This window comes from Oryctolagus cuniculus, chromosome X (assembly GCF_051225735.1).
Source record: "Oryctolagus cuniculus isolate XC-2025 breed Fujian yellow rabbit chromosome X, ASM5122573v1, whole genome shotgun sequence".
NCBI lineage: Eukaryota > Metazoa > Chordata > Mammalia > Lagomorpha > Leporidae > Oryctolagus > Oryctolagus cuniculus.
In genome coordinates this window covers 47,141,545-47,158,547 of record NC_142888.1, presented here as the reverse complement: position 1 = coordinate 47,158,547, position 17,003 = coordinate 47,141,545, and the positions used below count along the sequence as shown (strand labels likewise).

The window sequence follows — 17,003 nt, the reverse complement described above, 5'->3', positions numbered from 1 at the left end:
GAAGGGAAGGAGGACAGAGGGTGGGGGCATGGGTATGAGGGAGGATAGGTTGGAAAGTATCATTAGGCTCTTACATCTGTATATATGAAATGCATAAAATTGGTTCACTTTATATAAATAAATAAATTTAAAATAAAAATTCATATTGGACCACAGAAGACCCAGAATTTGCAAAGCAATCATGAACAAAACAACAACAAAACACCAAAAGCAATCAAACTTGAGGCATCACCATACCTGATTTCAAAGTATATTACAAAGCTTTAATAACCAAATAGCATGGTATGGGCATAAAAACTTACACATAAATCAATGGAACATGCATAATCAATTAATCCACATCCATGCAGCCAACTGATTTTTGACAAAGGTACCAAGAACATACATTGGAAAAAAGGCAGCCTTTTCAATAAATGGTGCTGGAACAACATTACATACATTTGTAGAATAATAAAATTGTATCCCTACCTCTTACCATATACAAAAATCAACTCATGATGGATCAAAGTCATAAATGTAAGTTTTGAAACCATAAAATTACCAGAAGAAAGCCTATGGGAAACCTTGAAAGACATTGATTTCTAGAAGACCTCAAATGCATAGGTAACAAAAGCAAAATAAGACAAATGGAATTATATAAAATTCATAAGCTTCTACACAGCAATGGAACAATCAATACAGTGAAGGCATAGCCAACAGATTGGGAGAAAATATGTGCAAGTTACTTATCTGACAAAGGATTAATACCCAGAATACATCAGAAACTCAAAATATCCAACAAACAAAAAAACCCAATTCATTTAAGAAATTGACAAAGGACCTGAATAAAGTCATCAATTGAATAAATATAAATGGCAAACAAATATATGAAAAATGCTCAATATCACTAGCCATCAGGGAAATGCAAATCAAAACCATAATGAAATCCCACCCCACCTTTGTTAAAATGGTAATACTTAAAAGACAAAAAGTGACAGATACTGATGAGAATGCAGAGAAAGGAAAACTCTTATATATTGTTGGTATAAATGTAAATTGGTACAGCCACTGTGAAAAGCATTATGTCAATTACTTAAGAGAAAGGAATTGGGGCTGCCATATAATCCAGAAATCCCATTACTGGGTATATAATCAAGACATGATATCATTGTATCTGTGAGATACATGCTCCACCATGTTTATTGCAGCACAATTCACTATAGCCAAGATAAGGATCAACCAACATGTCCATCATTAAATGGATACTTTTTTGTGTTTATTGCGTGCCTTACTTTAATTAGTCTATTTCTTTTTTTAACTATTATTTAATAAATGTAAATTTCCAAAGTACAGCTTTTGGATTACAGTGGCTTTTTCCCCCCATAACCTCCTTCCCACCTGCAACCATCCCACCTCCCACTCCCTCTCCCATCCCATTCACATCAAGATTCATTTTCAATTATCTTTACATGCAGAAGATCAATTTAGCATATACTAAGTAAAGATTTCAAAGGACTGCACCCACACAGACACACAAAGTGTAAAGTACTGTTTGAGTACTAGTTATACCGTTAATTCACATAGTACAACACATTAAGGACAGAGATCCTACATGGGGAGTAAGTGCACAGTGACTCCTGTTGATTTAACAATTGACACTCTTATTTATGGTGTCAGTAATCACCCTAGGCTGTTGTCATGAGTTCCAAGGCTATGGAAGCCTTTTGAGTTCGTCAACTATGATCTTATTTAGACAAGGTCATAGTCAAAGTGGAAGTTCTCTCCTCCCTTCAGAGAAAGGTACCTCCTTCTTTGATGGCCTGTTCTTTCCATTGGGAACTCACTCACACAGATCTTTCATTTAGGTCATTTTTTTGCCACAGTGTCCTGGCTTTCCATGCCTGAAATACTCTCATGGGCTCTTCAGCCAGATCCGAATGCCTTAAGGGCTGTTTCTGAGGTCAGAGTGCAGTTTAGGACATCTGCCATTCTATGAGTCTGCTGTGTATCCCGCTTCCCATGTTGAATTGTTCTCTCCTTTTTAATACTATCAGTTAGTATTTGCAGACACTAGTCTTGTTTATGTGATCCCTTTGACTCTTAATCCTATCATGATGATCAATTATGAACTGAAACTGATCACTTTGACTAGTGAGATGACATTGGCACATGCCACATTGATGGGATTGAATGGAATCGCCTGGCACATTTCTAACTCTACCGTTTGGGGCAAGTCCGATTGAGCATGTGCCAAACTGTACATCTCCTCCCTCTGTTATTCCCACTCTTATATTTAACAGAGATCACTTTTCAGGTAAATTTAACACCAAAGAATAATTGTGTGTTAATTAAAGAGTTCAACCAATAGTATTAAGTAGAACCAAAAAAATACTAAAAGGGATAAAGTATTAAGTTGTTCCTCTGTTGGGCATTGCCTAAAATCTCCATTACAATGTGGCACCTGGTGGATGTTTGAGGGGCGTTTCTGTGGCTGCTGGGTTAAGCTACCTAAGATCAAACCACCGGTAGGAATAGATCCGCTTTAGTTCCGGACACATGGATAGTGCATGATCCCTATACTTTACTTAAGGTGCCCTGTGCGTGGTCCACCCGTGCCTGCATGACCTTTTCACTGATTGGCTCCCCTACTGTGCATGCCCTTAGTAAGCTTTATAAGCCTGTACACTTCCTCAATAAAGCAGCTCCTGCTTCAACAGAAATCATGGGTGCTTGTGGTGTGTTCATCACCCGTTGACCTTACCCTTCCCATTTGCCTTTTTGGGGAGTGTCTGTACTGGCCCCTGCCTCAGACATGAGACCCTGAAATTCCTGGACAGTCAGGACAAGGGCTGATCAAGCCATTGTTTCTCATAGTGTCCATTTCACTTCAACAGGTTTCCGTTTTGGTGCTCGGTTAGTTGTTACTGATCAGAGAGAACATATGATATTTGTCCCTGTGGGACATATGAACTTCAGCATCATTTTTTCCATATCTGAGAAGAATGTCTTTGGTATTTTGATTGGTATCACATTGAATCTATAAATTGCTTTTGGGAGAATGGACATTTTGATGATACTGATTCTTCCAATCCATGAGCATGGAAGATTTTTCCATTTGTTGGTATCCTCCTCTATTTCTTTCTTTGAGATTTTGTAATTCTCATCGTAGAGATCTTTAACGTCCTTGGTTAAGTTTATTCCAAGGTATTTGATTGTTTTTGTAGCTATTGAGAATGAGATTCATCGTAGATATTCTTTCTCAGCTGTGGCATTGTCTGTGTATACAAAGGCTGTTGATTTCTGTGCATTGATTTTTTTTTTTGACAGAGTGGGCAATGAGAGAGAGAGACAGAGAGAAAAGTCTTCCTTTGCCATTGGTTCACCCTCCAATGGCCACCGCGGCCGGCGCGCTGTGGCTGGCGCACTGTGCTGATTCAAAGCCAGGAGCCAGGTGCTTCTCCTGGTCTCCCATATGTGTGCAGGGCCCAAGCACTTGGGCCATCCTCCACTGCACTCCCGGGCCACAGCAAAAAGCTGGCCTGGAAGAGGGGCAATTGGGACAGAATCTGGCACCCCAACTGGTACTAGAACCCGAGGTGCCGGTGCTGCAGGCAGAGGCTTACCTTATTGAGCCACGGCGCTGGCCCTGTGCATTGATTTTTATATCCTGCTTCTTTGCCAAACTCTTCCATGAGTTCCAATATTCTCTTAGTAGAGTTCTTTGGATCCCCTAAATAAAGAATCATATCATCTGCAAAGAGGGATAGTTTGAGTTCTTCCTTCCCAATCTTTATCCCTTTATTTTATTTTTCTTTGCCTACTGGCCCTGGCTAAAACTTCCAGAACTATATGGAATAGCAGTGGTGAGAGTGGGCATCCATGTCTGCTACCAGATCTCAGTAGAAATGCTTCCAAAGTTTCCCCACTCAACAGGATGTTGGCCATGGGTTTCTCACGAATTGCTGTGATTTTATTGATGAATGTTCCTTCTATACCCAATTTGCTTAGAGTTTTCATCATGAAACGGTGCTGTATTTTATCAAATGCTTTCTCTGCATCTATTGAGATAATCATATGGTTTTTCTTCTGCAGTCTGTTAATGTGGTGTATCACATTGATTCATTTGTGTACATTGAACCATCCCTGCATACCAGGGATAAATCCCACTTGGTCTGGGTGGATGATCTTTCTGATGTGTTGTTGCATTCTATTGGCCAGAATTTTATTGAGGATTTTTGCATCTATGTTCATCAGGGATATTGGTCTGTAATTCTCTTTCAATGCTGCATCTTTTTCCGGCTTAGGGATTAAGGTGATGCTGGCTTCATAGAAAGAATTTGGGAGGATTCCCTCTTTTTCGATTGTTCTGAGTAGTTTGAGAAGAATTGTAGTTAGTTCTTCTTTAAATGTCTGGTAGAATTCAGCAGTGAATCCATCCAGTCCTGGGCTTTTCTTTGTTGGGAGGGCCTTTATTACTGTTTCAATTTCTGTTTCAGTTATGGGTCTGTGTAGGTTTTCTATGTCTTCATAGTTCAACTGAGGTAGGTTGCGTGTGTCCAGGAATCTATCCATTTCTGATAGATTTCCCTGTTTGCTGGCATACAACTCTTTGTAATAATTTCTGATGACTCTTTTTATTTCTGTGGTGTCTGTTGTTACATTCCCTTTTTATCACTAATTTTATTGATTTGCATCTTTTCTCTTCTTTTTTTAGTTAGTTGGGCCAATGGTGTGTCTATTTTTTTTTTTTTCAAAAAGCAAGCTCTTTGTTTGGCTGATCTTTTGTTATGTTTTTTTTTTGATTCAATTCTATTGATTTCTTCTCTAATTGTAATTATTTCTTTTCTCCTACTAGTTTTGGTTCTGATTTGCTGCAGTTTTTCTAGATCCTTGAGAGGCATTGAAAGCTCATTTATTTGGTGCCTTTCCAATTGCTTGATGTAGGAACCTATTGATATAAACTTTCCTCTTAACACTGCTTTTGCTGTATCCCATAAGTTTTGATATGCTGTGTTGTTATCCTCATTTACTTCCAGAAAGCTTTTGATTTCTCTTTTAATTTCTTCTATGACCCACTGTTCATTCAGGAGCAAATTGTTCAGTCTCCATGTGTTTGCATATGCTCTAGGGATTCCTGAGTTGCTAATTTCCAACTTCATTCCACTGTGGTCTGAGAAGATACATGATATGATTTCGATTCTTTTGAATTTGCTGAGACTTGCTTTATGGCCTAGTATGTGGTCAATCCTAGAGAAGGTTCCATGTACTGCTGAGCAAATGTGAATTCTTTAAGTGTAGGATGAAAAGTTCTGTAGATATCTGTTAGATCCATTTGGGCAATAGTTTGATTAAATCTGCTATTTCCTTGTTGATCTTCTGTCCAGTTAATCTGTCTATTTCTGAGAGTGGAGTATTGAAGTCCCCCGATACTATTGTATTGGAGTCTACGTCTCCCTTTAATTCCCTTAACATATCTTTTAAATAGACTGGTGCCCTGTATTTAGGTGCATATGCATTTATAATAGTTACACCTTCCTGTTGAATTGATCCCTTAATCATTATATAGTGCCCCTCTTTGTCTCTCTTAACAGTTAAAATTTATTTTGTCTGATATTAAGATGGCTATGCCAGCTCTTTTTTTTTTTCATTTCTGTTGGCATGGAATATCTTTTTCCAACCTTTCAATTTCAGTCTGCATGCATCTTTGTTGGAAAGGCATTGTAGCACAGTGAATTAAGCCACTGCCTGTGACACTAGCATCCCATATGGGCGTTGTTTAAAGTCCTGTCTGCTCTACTTCTGATCCCGCTGCCTGTTAATGTGCCCAGGATGGGACCCAGCTACACACAAGGGAGACCTAGATGAAGTTCCAGGCTCCTGGCTTCAGCCTAGCCAGCACTGGCTGTTGTAGACATTTTCAGAATGAACCAGTAGCTGGAAGATTCATTCTCTCTCTCTCTCTCTCTCTCTCTCTCTCTCTCTCTCAATTCTCCTCTCTGTAATTCTTCCTTTTAAATAAATAGATAAATTTGGGGTGGGGGGTGCTGTGGCATGGTGGGTTAAACTTTCGCCTGCAGCACAGGCATCCCATACAGATTTCAGTTAGAGTCCTGGCTGCTCTACTTCCAATCTAGCTTCCTGATAATGTGCTTGAGAAAGCATGGAAAATGGCCCACGTGTTTGAGCCCCTGCACCCACGTGGAAGACCTGGAAGAAGCTTCAGAGTTCTGGTTTTGGCCTGGCCCATCTTCAGTCATTAAAGCCACTTGGGGCATGAAACAGCAGATGGAAGACCTCTTTCTCTGTCTCTGTTTCTGTTTCTCTCTCTCTCTCTTTGTAACTCTTTCAAATAAATAAATAAAATACAAATATAAAAGATAAGTTATAATGAAAAATGAAAATCAAACCTTTTTCATCTGTGTTCACAAACGCACTTTAGACCCAATATGAAAGATCCATTATAATAAACACTTTATGATACAGAATTATACCATTGACAGGTAGAATTATTTTAAAAAACCCCCAAGACAATATGGTGCTACATACATAAATTAATTGATTAAAATCAGACTCAAAGTTGCAAGAAATCTTAAAAGTTGCTTCTTCTATCCACTGCATTCTTCAGCTTGAGGAAACAGAGGTGAAATGACTTGTTCAAAGTTACACAGGTAGGGGAGACAAAAAGCCAAGCCTGGATTTCTTGGGGTCCCATCAGTGTTTAATTCAGCCAAATTAATTTTTAAATACAGACATATGAAAGCTTTGAAAGCTTAAAAAGCTAAGTGGTCTGTGCTAAGGCTCAGTACAGTCTCTCTTTGCATGTCATGCTGTACTTAACTCCCTAATTTTATTATTAAGGTTATCAAATTGAAAGTTTAATATAATTCTTTAGCCAGACAGTGTATCAATTTAGCTCTGGCATCTGACAGTGTATCTGTGAATATCTATATGGATATCATCAAGAAATGAAGAACATGTAGTAAAAGACATTTGTAAATGACTAGAACGTCAAAACCAAGTAGAATCACTCAGGTCAAAATCTAGGTATAGTTCTCTAAAGTATGCTATGGTTTTTGGTCCTTACCTCTTATTCAATATCTTCATTAGTTTTTCTAAGGAAGACTTTGATAGTATGTCATAATTGCAGAAGGCAAATAACTTGAGCAGGGAGGCTAGAATGACTTTATTAGAAGATAAAGTCAGGGTCCTATAAGTTGTCCACAAACAACAGTGATGAATTGGACAGATCAAGATGGAACTGAAGAGAGACTTATGTGTAGCCTTCCTTTAGTCTTGAAAATTTAATAGGCAGAGAATGGGAAATCCTGGGATTTGACAGTGGCATGTGGAGAAGAGAAAGTAGAAAAAATATTTCAGTGAGTCTCAACAATGGAAGGTATGGTTACAAAATCTGCAGTCTATTTAGCTAATGTGAACCAACTCCTGTGAATAATAACCCCTAAAATTTCAGTTACTTAACGCAGTAGAGTTTTCTTCACAAATAGAAAGTTTCATCAGTGCTCACCGAGGGAAGCACTGACCTCCACACAATCATTGAAGAACTCAGGCTGGTGGAAGCTCTGGCATGCTCTAAGTGTGGCTTTCAAGATCTTCATGGGGTTTGATATAGAGCTGATGAAGGAGCCATATGAAGGTATTTACATGTCAGGCATCGAAGTAGTGCATATACAATATCAAGAGAGTGTAGCAAATGTAAACTAGATTTACAACAGGAAAAAGTAAAGCTTGTTAAATGCCCATTTAGGTGTTTTTTTTTTTTTTAGGTGCCCATGTAGGTAGCCTTAGGCCAAAATGGCTGTGAGAGGGAGAGGATGGTAATTCTGTTCTGTTTTGACCCTGAAATTTAAAAGAGAAACAGAATAATTGGAGGGGGGTGAGTATGCCATGGAGGGACCTGGCATCCAGGTCTCAGAAAGAGTGATTGGAAGCAACTGCAGCTGCCTGGCCTGGAGAAGAGATGGCTCAAGGAATTGGTTTCTGTCTTCAGACTTCTGAGGAACTGTGATGGTGAAGATTGGGTCTGCTTTGGTCTGAATGCCACCCCCTGAACAACTTTCATATATTGAAACAGAATAGAAAGTGAGATAGTATTAAGATGCGGGGGGCCCTTAGGAGGTGATTAAGTCATTAGGGTTAAGCCTTCATTAAGGCTCCTATTAAAGTGCTTCAGTAAGTGGCATTGTTATCTTCACTTTTGTGCTATGCAAGGACATGGTGTTTATTGCCTTTTTGATCCTTTCCACCATGTGAGGATGAAGCCAGTGACCTTCTCCAGACACTGAATATTGGAAACATTATCTTAGATTTCTCACTCTCTATAACTGAAAGAAAAAAATGATCTCCTATGTCTCTAAAGCACTCAGTCTATGACACAGTTTTATAGTAACTATAGCAGAGTAAGCAGGATCTTTTTGTGGCTCCACGGGGTAGACTTGGGAACCTATGGATAAAAGCCACAGGGAAGCTGGTTTCAGCTCAATAGAAGGATAGCCTTCATTAGATGGAATAAGCTGATTTTGGACATAGTAAGCTGTTCATCACCAGAGGGGTGAAAAGGATGTCTGATAACCCAACTCTCAATGATAATGATGAAGTAATTCCTCTGCTGTGTGGAAGATTACCCTGCTTGATCTAAAATTCTTCCCAAATCTGAGATCCTGCGATTCTATTTCCTTCTCATTCTATACTCCCAGACTTATTTCTCTGTCTACAGAGGAAAATACCAGATGAAAAGAAATGAGTTAAAATGAAACTTTATGAAAATAAAAATCAGAACAAAAGATGATATTAACTCATTGCAAATTTATGCAGGAATTACACATACACACAAACTATATACTACTAGAAAAAACACTTATTATAAATAGATCTTCATTGTAGTTTTAAGATAAAAATATCTAGTAACTAATATCTGAAAAGTTTAACAATTTCAGGGTTATTGTAATCTCAGACAACTATTGGAAGGTGTAATTGATGTTGGGTGTCAGATTTTGGATAACTATTGGATTTAAGCTAAAATTTTCTGGTATACTTAATTCTACAATGATATCAGAAGGCTTACTCAAAGCAGTTTTAGATAAGTGAGTCCTTTCCTCATTATATAAAGAAATATTAAACTGGACACAGAGAAATGAGACTACCAGAAATTTCTGATGTTGCATTTTTAGCATGACAAGATTACATACGTGTTCAGATACATGCACAAAGACTGTACTTTCAGGGATCATTTCTATAGTTCGCTACCAGATGTATGCACAGCCTCCAACTCCTTCATTGTAAACAAAGTCTTATGGGTGCTGAGGGTATAGAGAGGTGACTTTTAATAGGAGAGTCAGGGACACCTTCATAGAAGAAGTAACATTTGGCTTGATTCTAAACAAAGTAGGGAATATCTGGCTCATGGGTCCACAGAATAATTGGATCTGGCCCTGTCAAGTTAACCACAGATTGGACCCACACTCAATTAATTGATAGCAAGCTAATTGTTAAGTTGATAATTTTGTATGGCTGACAAATGATGTTATAAAAATCTAAATTTCCCTTGGCTGAAACAAGTTCCCCCACCCCAGTAAAGATGGGTATAGTTTTCCCAATAATCCAACATTTATATACCAGATATTTTTAGGCCCTAGGGGCCGAGTTTGTCCTTGTTCTTGTGGAGTTTACATTTCCAGTGAGGTAAAATGGGAATAAAGAACTAAAAAACCTGAAATTTCAATGGTAATAAATGTTTTGAAGAAAGTAAAACATAATGGGTAGGGGGCTGCATTAGGTAGGATTTTATAGGCCTTTGAAAAGAACTTGGTTAGTTCTTTAATTATTGTAGAGAGTAACTGTAATGTTTTAAAAAGATTACCCTTGCTACTCTTTGGAAATTATTGGGATGAGATCATTAGTGACCTCCCTTGAAAAACTCATTAGCCTTTCATTATTGTTGAATTACTTGGTATTTTTCCTACTTCACTTGTGGGAACATGTGGACCTCTCACTTCTCTTGAAATCTGATATCACATTATTCACGTGTACATTCCCAGAGGCCACATGATCTAGAGCAGATAAGGCACTTAGTGTGTGTTGTATACTCTCCCACTCTGCTGACATACATCTGATGTTCATCTCCATTTTCTCTGGTATCTTCACCTTTTCCCCTCTCAGTGACTCTTGATACTCTGATTTCAACATGATTTAGTTTCTTCTGTGATGGACAGGAATCATTTTTCCTGTTACACGATCTAGTGCTTTAAAACTTTTTTACTTATGGTGGGGGTGGGGGCAGATAGAGAGAGAAGAGAGAGAGACAGAGAGATGTCCCATCTATTAGTTGACTCCCCAAATTCCCCAAATGCCCACAACCAATGGAGCTGGTCCAGACCAAACTCAGAAACTAAATCTGAGTATCTCACATATGTGACATGGAACCAACTACTTGAGCCGTCAACCTGTTTCTTCTTAGGGTACATATTAGCAAGAAGCTGGAATTCATGGCAGAGCCTGGAAACACTCCTATGGAACTTAGGTTTCTTAACCAATGTCTTGACTTCCAGACCAAAACTTATCCCAACAATTGGTTTGTTACACCAATGAATTTTCATTCTTTTTTTTAAAAGATTTATTTTATGTATTTGACAGGCAGAGAGAAAGAGAGAAAGAGAGAAAGAGAGAGAGAGAGAGGGAGAGAGAGAGAGAGAGAGAGAGAGATCTTCAATCTGCTGGTTCACCCCCAAAGTGGCTGCAACAGCCAGAGCTGGGCCGATTATCAAGCCAGGAGCAAGGAGCTTCTTCTAGGTCTCCCACATGGCTGCAGGGACCCAAGGACTTGGACAATCTTCCACTGTTTTCTCAGGCGCATTATCAAGGAGCAGGATCGGAAGTGGAACAGCTGGGACTCAAAACAGTGCCCCTACGGGATGCCAGTGCTGTAGGTAGCGGCTTTACTCACTATGCCACAATGCTGACCCTGAATTTTCATTCTTGAAGATTGTGTTTAAAGAGTTCTTGCTTAATCCAGGGACCTGCTTTTTAAAAAAGATTTACTTTTATTTATTTATTTGAAAGGCAGGAGAGAGAGAGAGAGAGAGAGAGAGAAAGAGAGGGAGAGAGAGAGAGATCTTCCACCCACCAATTCACTCTGCCAATGGCCATAGTGGCCAGGGCAAAGGTGGACTGAAGTCAGGAGGCTGGAACTCCATCCGATTTTCCCAGGTGGGTGGCAGTGGCCAAAATACTTGGGTCATAATCTGCTGCTTTCCCAGGGACATTAGCAGGGAGTTGCATTGGAAGTGGAGTAACTGGGACTTGAACCAACACTCTGATAGGTGATGCCAGTGTTGTAGGTGTCAGCTTAACCCACTGTGCCACAATATCAGCCCACAGTGTCCTATTTTGATCCTCTTCATTTTTAAGTCCTTTGTGATATTTCACAGTTTTTGATTACTCTTGTTATTCAAAATCTCTTCTCTGTAAAATGGGCTAGTAACTCTTAGTCCCATAGGACAGTTGGGCATGAGACTTAAACCAAATCACATATGTTCATAAGTACCAGCAGCACAGATTCTGTGTGCCTAACAACAGTAGGGCCTGAAGCAAGAATATAAATGGAGGCCTACATACATAGTATTTGAAAGTAATCAATCAAACTAACGGTTAAATAAAATGCTAGCTTTCTGCCTTGACAAATACATATTTACAACAACTTTGTTTTTTTTTAAGATTTATTTTGTTTATTTGAAAGACAGAGTTACAGAGAGATGTAGAGACAGAGAGAGAGAGAGAGAGAGAGAGAGAGAGGCCTTCCAGCCACTGGTTCACTCCCTAAATGACTGCAATGGTCAGAGCTGAGCTGATCTGAAGCCAGGATCCAGGAGCTTCTTCTTGGTCTCCCACGTGGGTGCAGGGGACCAAGCAGTTGGGCCATCTTCTACTGCTTTCTCAGGCCGTAGCAGAGAGTCGGATCAGAAGTGGAGCACCTGGGACTTGAATTGACACCCATATGGGATGCTGGCGCTGCAGGCTGGGGCGTTAACCCACTGTGCCATAGAGCCTGCCCTTGCTTATTTGTTTTCATCTACTTGAAAGGTAAAGAGAGAGAGAGAGAGAGAGAGAGAGAGAGAGATATCTTTCATCCATTGGTTCACTCCCTGAAAACTCTCAAAAGCAAGGACTGGGCCAGGCCAAAGCCAAAAGTCTATAACTCCCTCTAGGTCTCCCATGTGGGTGGTAGGGGCCCAAACACTTGCCACATCTTGACACCACACTCTGGTATGGGATGCAAACATTGCAAACAGCAGCTTTATCCACTGCTCCACAATGCTTGCCCCAAGCCGGGATTATTTTAATAGGTGTAGCCAGCATTGTATGCTTATTTTGCATCTCTTCCACTTGACTGGGAGCCCCTTGAGATCTAGGAACACATCATTGATGTCTATCCTCAGAGGTTTGTCTGATCAGTGTTAGCTTATTTGTGTATATTCCGGCATGTTGGGTGTGTTGATGGGGTGACTAGATTGGGGTCTTGCTCCATGAAAATCAAGGAGTTTTATGGAAAAGAAAAATAACAGGTTATTTCTGGAGCTGACAAATCAAATTATATGGTTGAGACCTCTAAACCATTGGACGACCATGCTCTGCAATAGAAGGAATTGGCTGTTTCATGAGGAACTTCTTTCTTTGAACCAGTGCCAGTTCCCTTGAATAAGAAGGCACTGATAATCACCAAGTCACATAAAATATGTCTCTTGATTATCAAGATAAAACAAAAAGGATACCATTCTGGTTTGAATATTTATCCCCTTAAATTATTGTTGGAATTCAATCACTATTGTAAAAATATTAAAAAATGGAACCTGGGACAGGCTTTGTGGTAGAGTGTGTTAAGCCGCCACTTGGGACACCTATATACCACACCTTGTTCCCTGGGTTCAAGTCCACCTCCACTTCTAATCCAGCTTCCTGCTAATGAGAACTCTGGGAAGCAGCAGATAATGGCTCAAGTACTTGGGTCCCTGCCACCCATGTGAGAGACTGAATGGCGTCCCAGGTTCTTGGCTTCAGCCTGGCCCAGTACCAGCTCTTCTAGGTATTTGGGGAATGAACCAGCAGAGGGAAGATCCCTGGCCTTGTAGGCATTTGGGGCATAAAACAGCAGATGGAACATCTCTGTGTCTCTCTCCTCTCTCTCTCAGTCTCTCTCTCATTCTCTTTCTTTCCCTTTCAAATAAATAAACATAAATAAACAAAAAAAAAAAAACAAGAAAGGGACCTTTCAGAGGAGATTAGGTCTTGACTTCTTTTATGAGACTAATGCTACCACGAAAGGTGAATTCAGACTTCCTTTACCAATTTCTCACTCTATTTTGCCCTTTTCCCCCTGTGTGATAACAGCAAAAGGCAACCTTCATCAGACACTTAATCTGCTGGTGCATTGATCTTGGACTTTCCAGCCCCAAGAACTGTGAGATAGAAATTTCGATGATTTCTACATTCTCTAATCTTAGATATTCTGTTACAGTAGCAAAAATGGACTGAGATAGGTGCGAAACATGGTTTTATGGTTGGATGTTAAAGGTTCAACTTAGGGGAAAAGGGTATTCCTCTTCTTCAATTTCCATACTGTTGATGTAGGAATGGAAAGGGAGACCTATGAAGTGGACTGAGAGAGAACATCTTGCTATATTAAGTGGTTTCCTTGGCTCCTGGAGCTGGTGCCAGGTTGGCAACAACAATGGCACGTTATGCTGCTGGACACCTAAATGTCTAGAGGCTATATCAGAACCTAGAGAAAGGAAGTGACTTGTTGGTCTGTTAAAATGCTTGAGCTGCAAGTAGAGGAAAACAGATTCAAAGAAGTTTAACTAAGGACATCTATTGGTTTGCAAAAATTTAAGCAGAGATAATAGGGTTGGCTTTATCTTATGTATTGTCTTTAAACTAGTACATTAAATTAATTTTGATAACTATTATTTATTTACATTTAACATATCCCAAATCCAATTGATCATCTTTCCTTCAAACATCCCACTCCCACTTTTTCCATTCTTGTCAGTGGAAATACCAAACCATTGAATTGCTTATTTAGTGGAGCATTAAGTCATTGACTATAATGTAAATTCATTATCTCAAAAATTATTTAAAAGGGCTCATAGGACTGTAGAAAAAGACAAAAATAAATTCATAAAACAAAATCTAGTCTAGGACGGGAAAAGGGCAGTCAAGAAAACTTCACAGCTTTCCCCTCCCCCAATGTTTCCACTTCCTAGTATTCATACCCTCCCCCATTGTACCCAGGGCTGTCTGTATGACCAAAAACATAAGGCACACACAGTACTTATGACCAATGGAGTCATGGAGAGCCAGGTGCTCAAGAGCATTCTGCACTTGATATTTTATAGTCTGCAGATACCACCTTAAAATCACTCATAATGTATGAATTTATGTTTTATAACTAAAGTCCAGTGAGGAACTGTCCAGGGAGAAGGCTCATCCCCTGCTCTCTTCTTGTTTCTATAGGATAGATTCATGGCCTCTCAATCTACTCGCCACTTGGCTCTCAGTCTTAGTTGAACTTCCTCTCCCTGCCTCCTATCAGCAATTGCTAGTACTTTTTCTCGTCAGTGGTGACCTGGAGGCAGGTGTGGAGAAGATGAGGATTAGATGTGCAAGGTCCATGGCATTTAAAAGTCATGCATGGTAGTGTCACCCCCAACCTGGGTTACCAGCACTGTGCTATTTCTAGTTGGAGGCTGGCCAGAGATAACACCTCAACCAGAGTAAGCCTCCTTGCCCACCCTTGCTGTAGGTACCTAGTGTGTCATTGTTGGGAGGCTGCAATAACCCTGGGGACTGCCATCTACTGTGGATCTGTGGGAAGGGGAAGGTGCCTGGCTTACCTTCCCCAGTGTCTTCAGTGTACTGGTTTTTCCCTGGCTAGTGTGAAGAGAATACCCACAACCAACAGGCCTGAGTGTGTGTGCCTTTTTGTCAAAGGTTTGCACTCTGTACATGCCCTACAAATATTTCTGTGTCCAAGGGTGCACTCCCTCCAGGATTGTCTGTGTTTGGGCAAACCTCTCTTCCTTTTCCCAACATTCCAGAGTCTGGCTTTTGTTGATCTCTTCTGGCCAGTGCAAGCCATCCTCAAGACACAAATTGTGTAACATTTGAGAGTACATGTATGTTTTCTGATATTTGCATTTTAAACTAGCAACTCAGAATGCAGAGCATATCAAACATTTTGTGGAAAATGTAATGGTTGCAAAAATTTCGAAATTATTCATATAAAGATTTTTCAAAAAGTTCATAGAAAATGTATATTGTGAAAAAATTGTATGGATTTAAAATTTTTGTGCTCTAATAAACTTCTCTTTTAATTTCGTTTTCTCACAAACTTTCTAAACAACCCACATATAAAGGTGAATGACAAAAATCAGGCTAAAATTTACATTTTTAGATTTCTTTCTTTAGAACACTAAATAGTAAACAAAAAAACCACCATAACAAGTTGAAAAAGAGATCAAGAAAGAAAGGAAAATGTTTAATATTTTTAAAGATTTATTTATGTATTTGAAAGTCAGAGTTACAGAGAGCAGAGGCAGAGAGAGAGCGAGAGAGAGAGAGAGGTCTTCCATCCGCTGATTCACTCCCCAATTGGCTGCAGTGGCCGGAGCTGCGCTGAACCGAAGCCAGGAGCCAGGAGCTTCTTCTGGGTCTCTCATGTGGGTGCAGGGGCCCAAGGACTTGGGCCATCTTCTACTGCTTTCCCAGGCCATAGCAGGGAGCTGGACGGGAAGTGGAGCTGCCTGGACTCGAACTGGTGCCCCTATGGGATGCTGACACTGCAAGTGGCGGCTTTACCCTCTATGTCACAGCACCAGCCCCTGAGGCTTATATTTTATTACCTTGTACAAAGGTTGTTTTTTGACTTTTGAGGAAAATATCCTACATTTTTACCCAATGAAATTGTGTAATTATGGAGCACATTCTACGTGGAAGTGATGGCATGTCACTGCCAAGATTAGGTTATAAAAGACAGGATAACTTTATTTTCTTGCTGTTTCTGCTCCCTTGCTATCGGAAAACCAGCTGTCCCATGATGAGGACACTCAGGGAACCTGTGGAGAGGGACTGAAGTCTCCTGCCAACAGCCAGTACGAATCTGAATCCTGAAAACAACCACAAGACTGAATTTTGAAATAGACAGTCTAGCTCCAGCTGCCTGCGCTCCACTGGCATACGGACTGCAACCTCAGAATGACCGAAACTAGAATTCAGACTCTACTGGATTCCTGGCTCACAGAAATCGTGTGAGTTAATAAATGTTCATTGTTCTAAGGTGCCATATTTTGGGGTAATATTTTTAATGTAGTAATTGGTAACTAATATGCATTCGTGTGTGATTTGAGGATTGGTTATGATAAGATATGGTGTAACAATATATGTTGTTTGAGAAAAAAATCAACCAACCAACAAAACACACCTTTATCTTTCTATGGGGGAAGGAAGGAAGTTAAAGTCCCACTGTTTGGCAGATTACTTAAATGAGTCTTTGTATATGCAGTGAGCAGCTAAATAGAGGTTAACAGTCTATGCCAGGAAAAGCTTGGATTGCTAGACAAAACAAGTGGGAGGAATTGTTATGAATCGAACTGCTAGGCAGTGCAAGGGGCAGTGCAACTGAAGAGGGGGATGAATTACATATATGGAGCTATACTTAAGTTATTGGAAATAATCTAGGGATGATTTTTATTTATTCTTTATAATTATTTATTTATTTATTATACTTATTATACTTATTATAATCTAGGGATGATTTTTATTTTTATAATTATTAGAGGTAATTTATACTGTATGTAAATTATATTTTAATAAAGCTGACTTTAAAACATCTCTAAAGGCACAAAGCAAAATAAAGACATATTTTAGAACATTAGAACGAAAGATTTTGGGATGTCAACAAATACTGTAACACATAAAGCAAGCAAAACAAAACAAAAACAAAATAACCACCA

At 39.5% G+C, this 17,003-nt stretch overlaps 2 long non-coding RNA genes and 1 pseudogene across 3 annotated transcripts in view; 2 read left to right on the top strand and 1 right to left on the bottom strand.

Moving 5' to 3' along the window:
- Positions 1–17,003, bottom strand: part of LOC138847731 (uncharacterized) — a 143,819-nt gene that overhangs the window by 67,670 nt on the left and 59,146 nt on the right. The gene's annotated exons all lie outside the window — the stretch shown is intronic.
- LOC149119630 (uncharacterized) overlaps positions 1–17,003 on the top strand; it is a 45,491-nt gene that overhangs the window by 27,629 nt on the left and 859 nt on the right. The window contains exon 2 of the long non-coding RNA XR_016227753.1: positions 16,078–16,298. This is a non-coding gene — a long non-coding RNA (uncharacterized LOC149119630). The remainder of the gene's footprint in view (positions 1–16,077; positions 16,299–17,003) is intronic.
- On the top strand, positions 9,205–9,303 carry LOC149119631 (small nucleolar RNA U3; annotated as a pseudogene).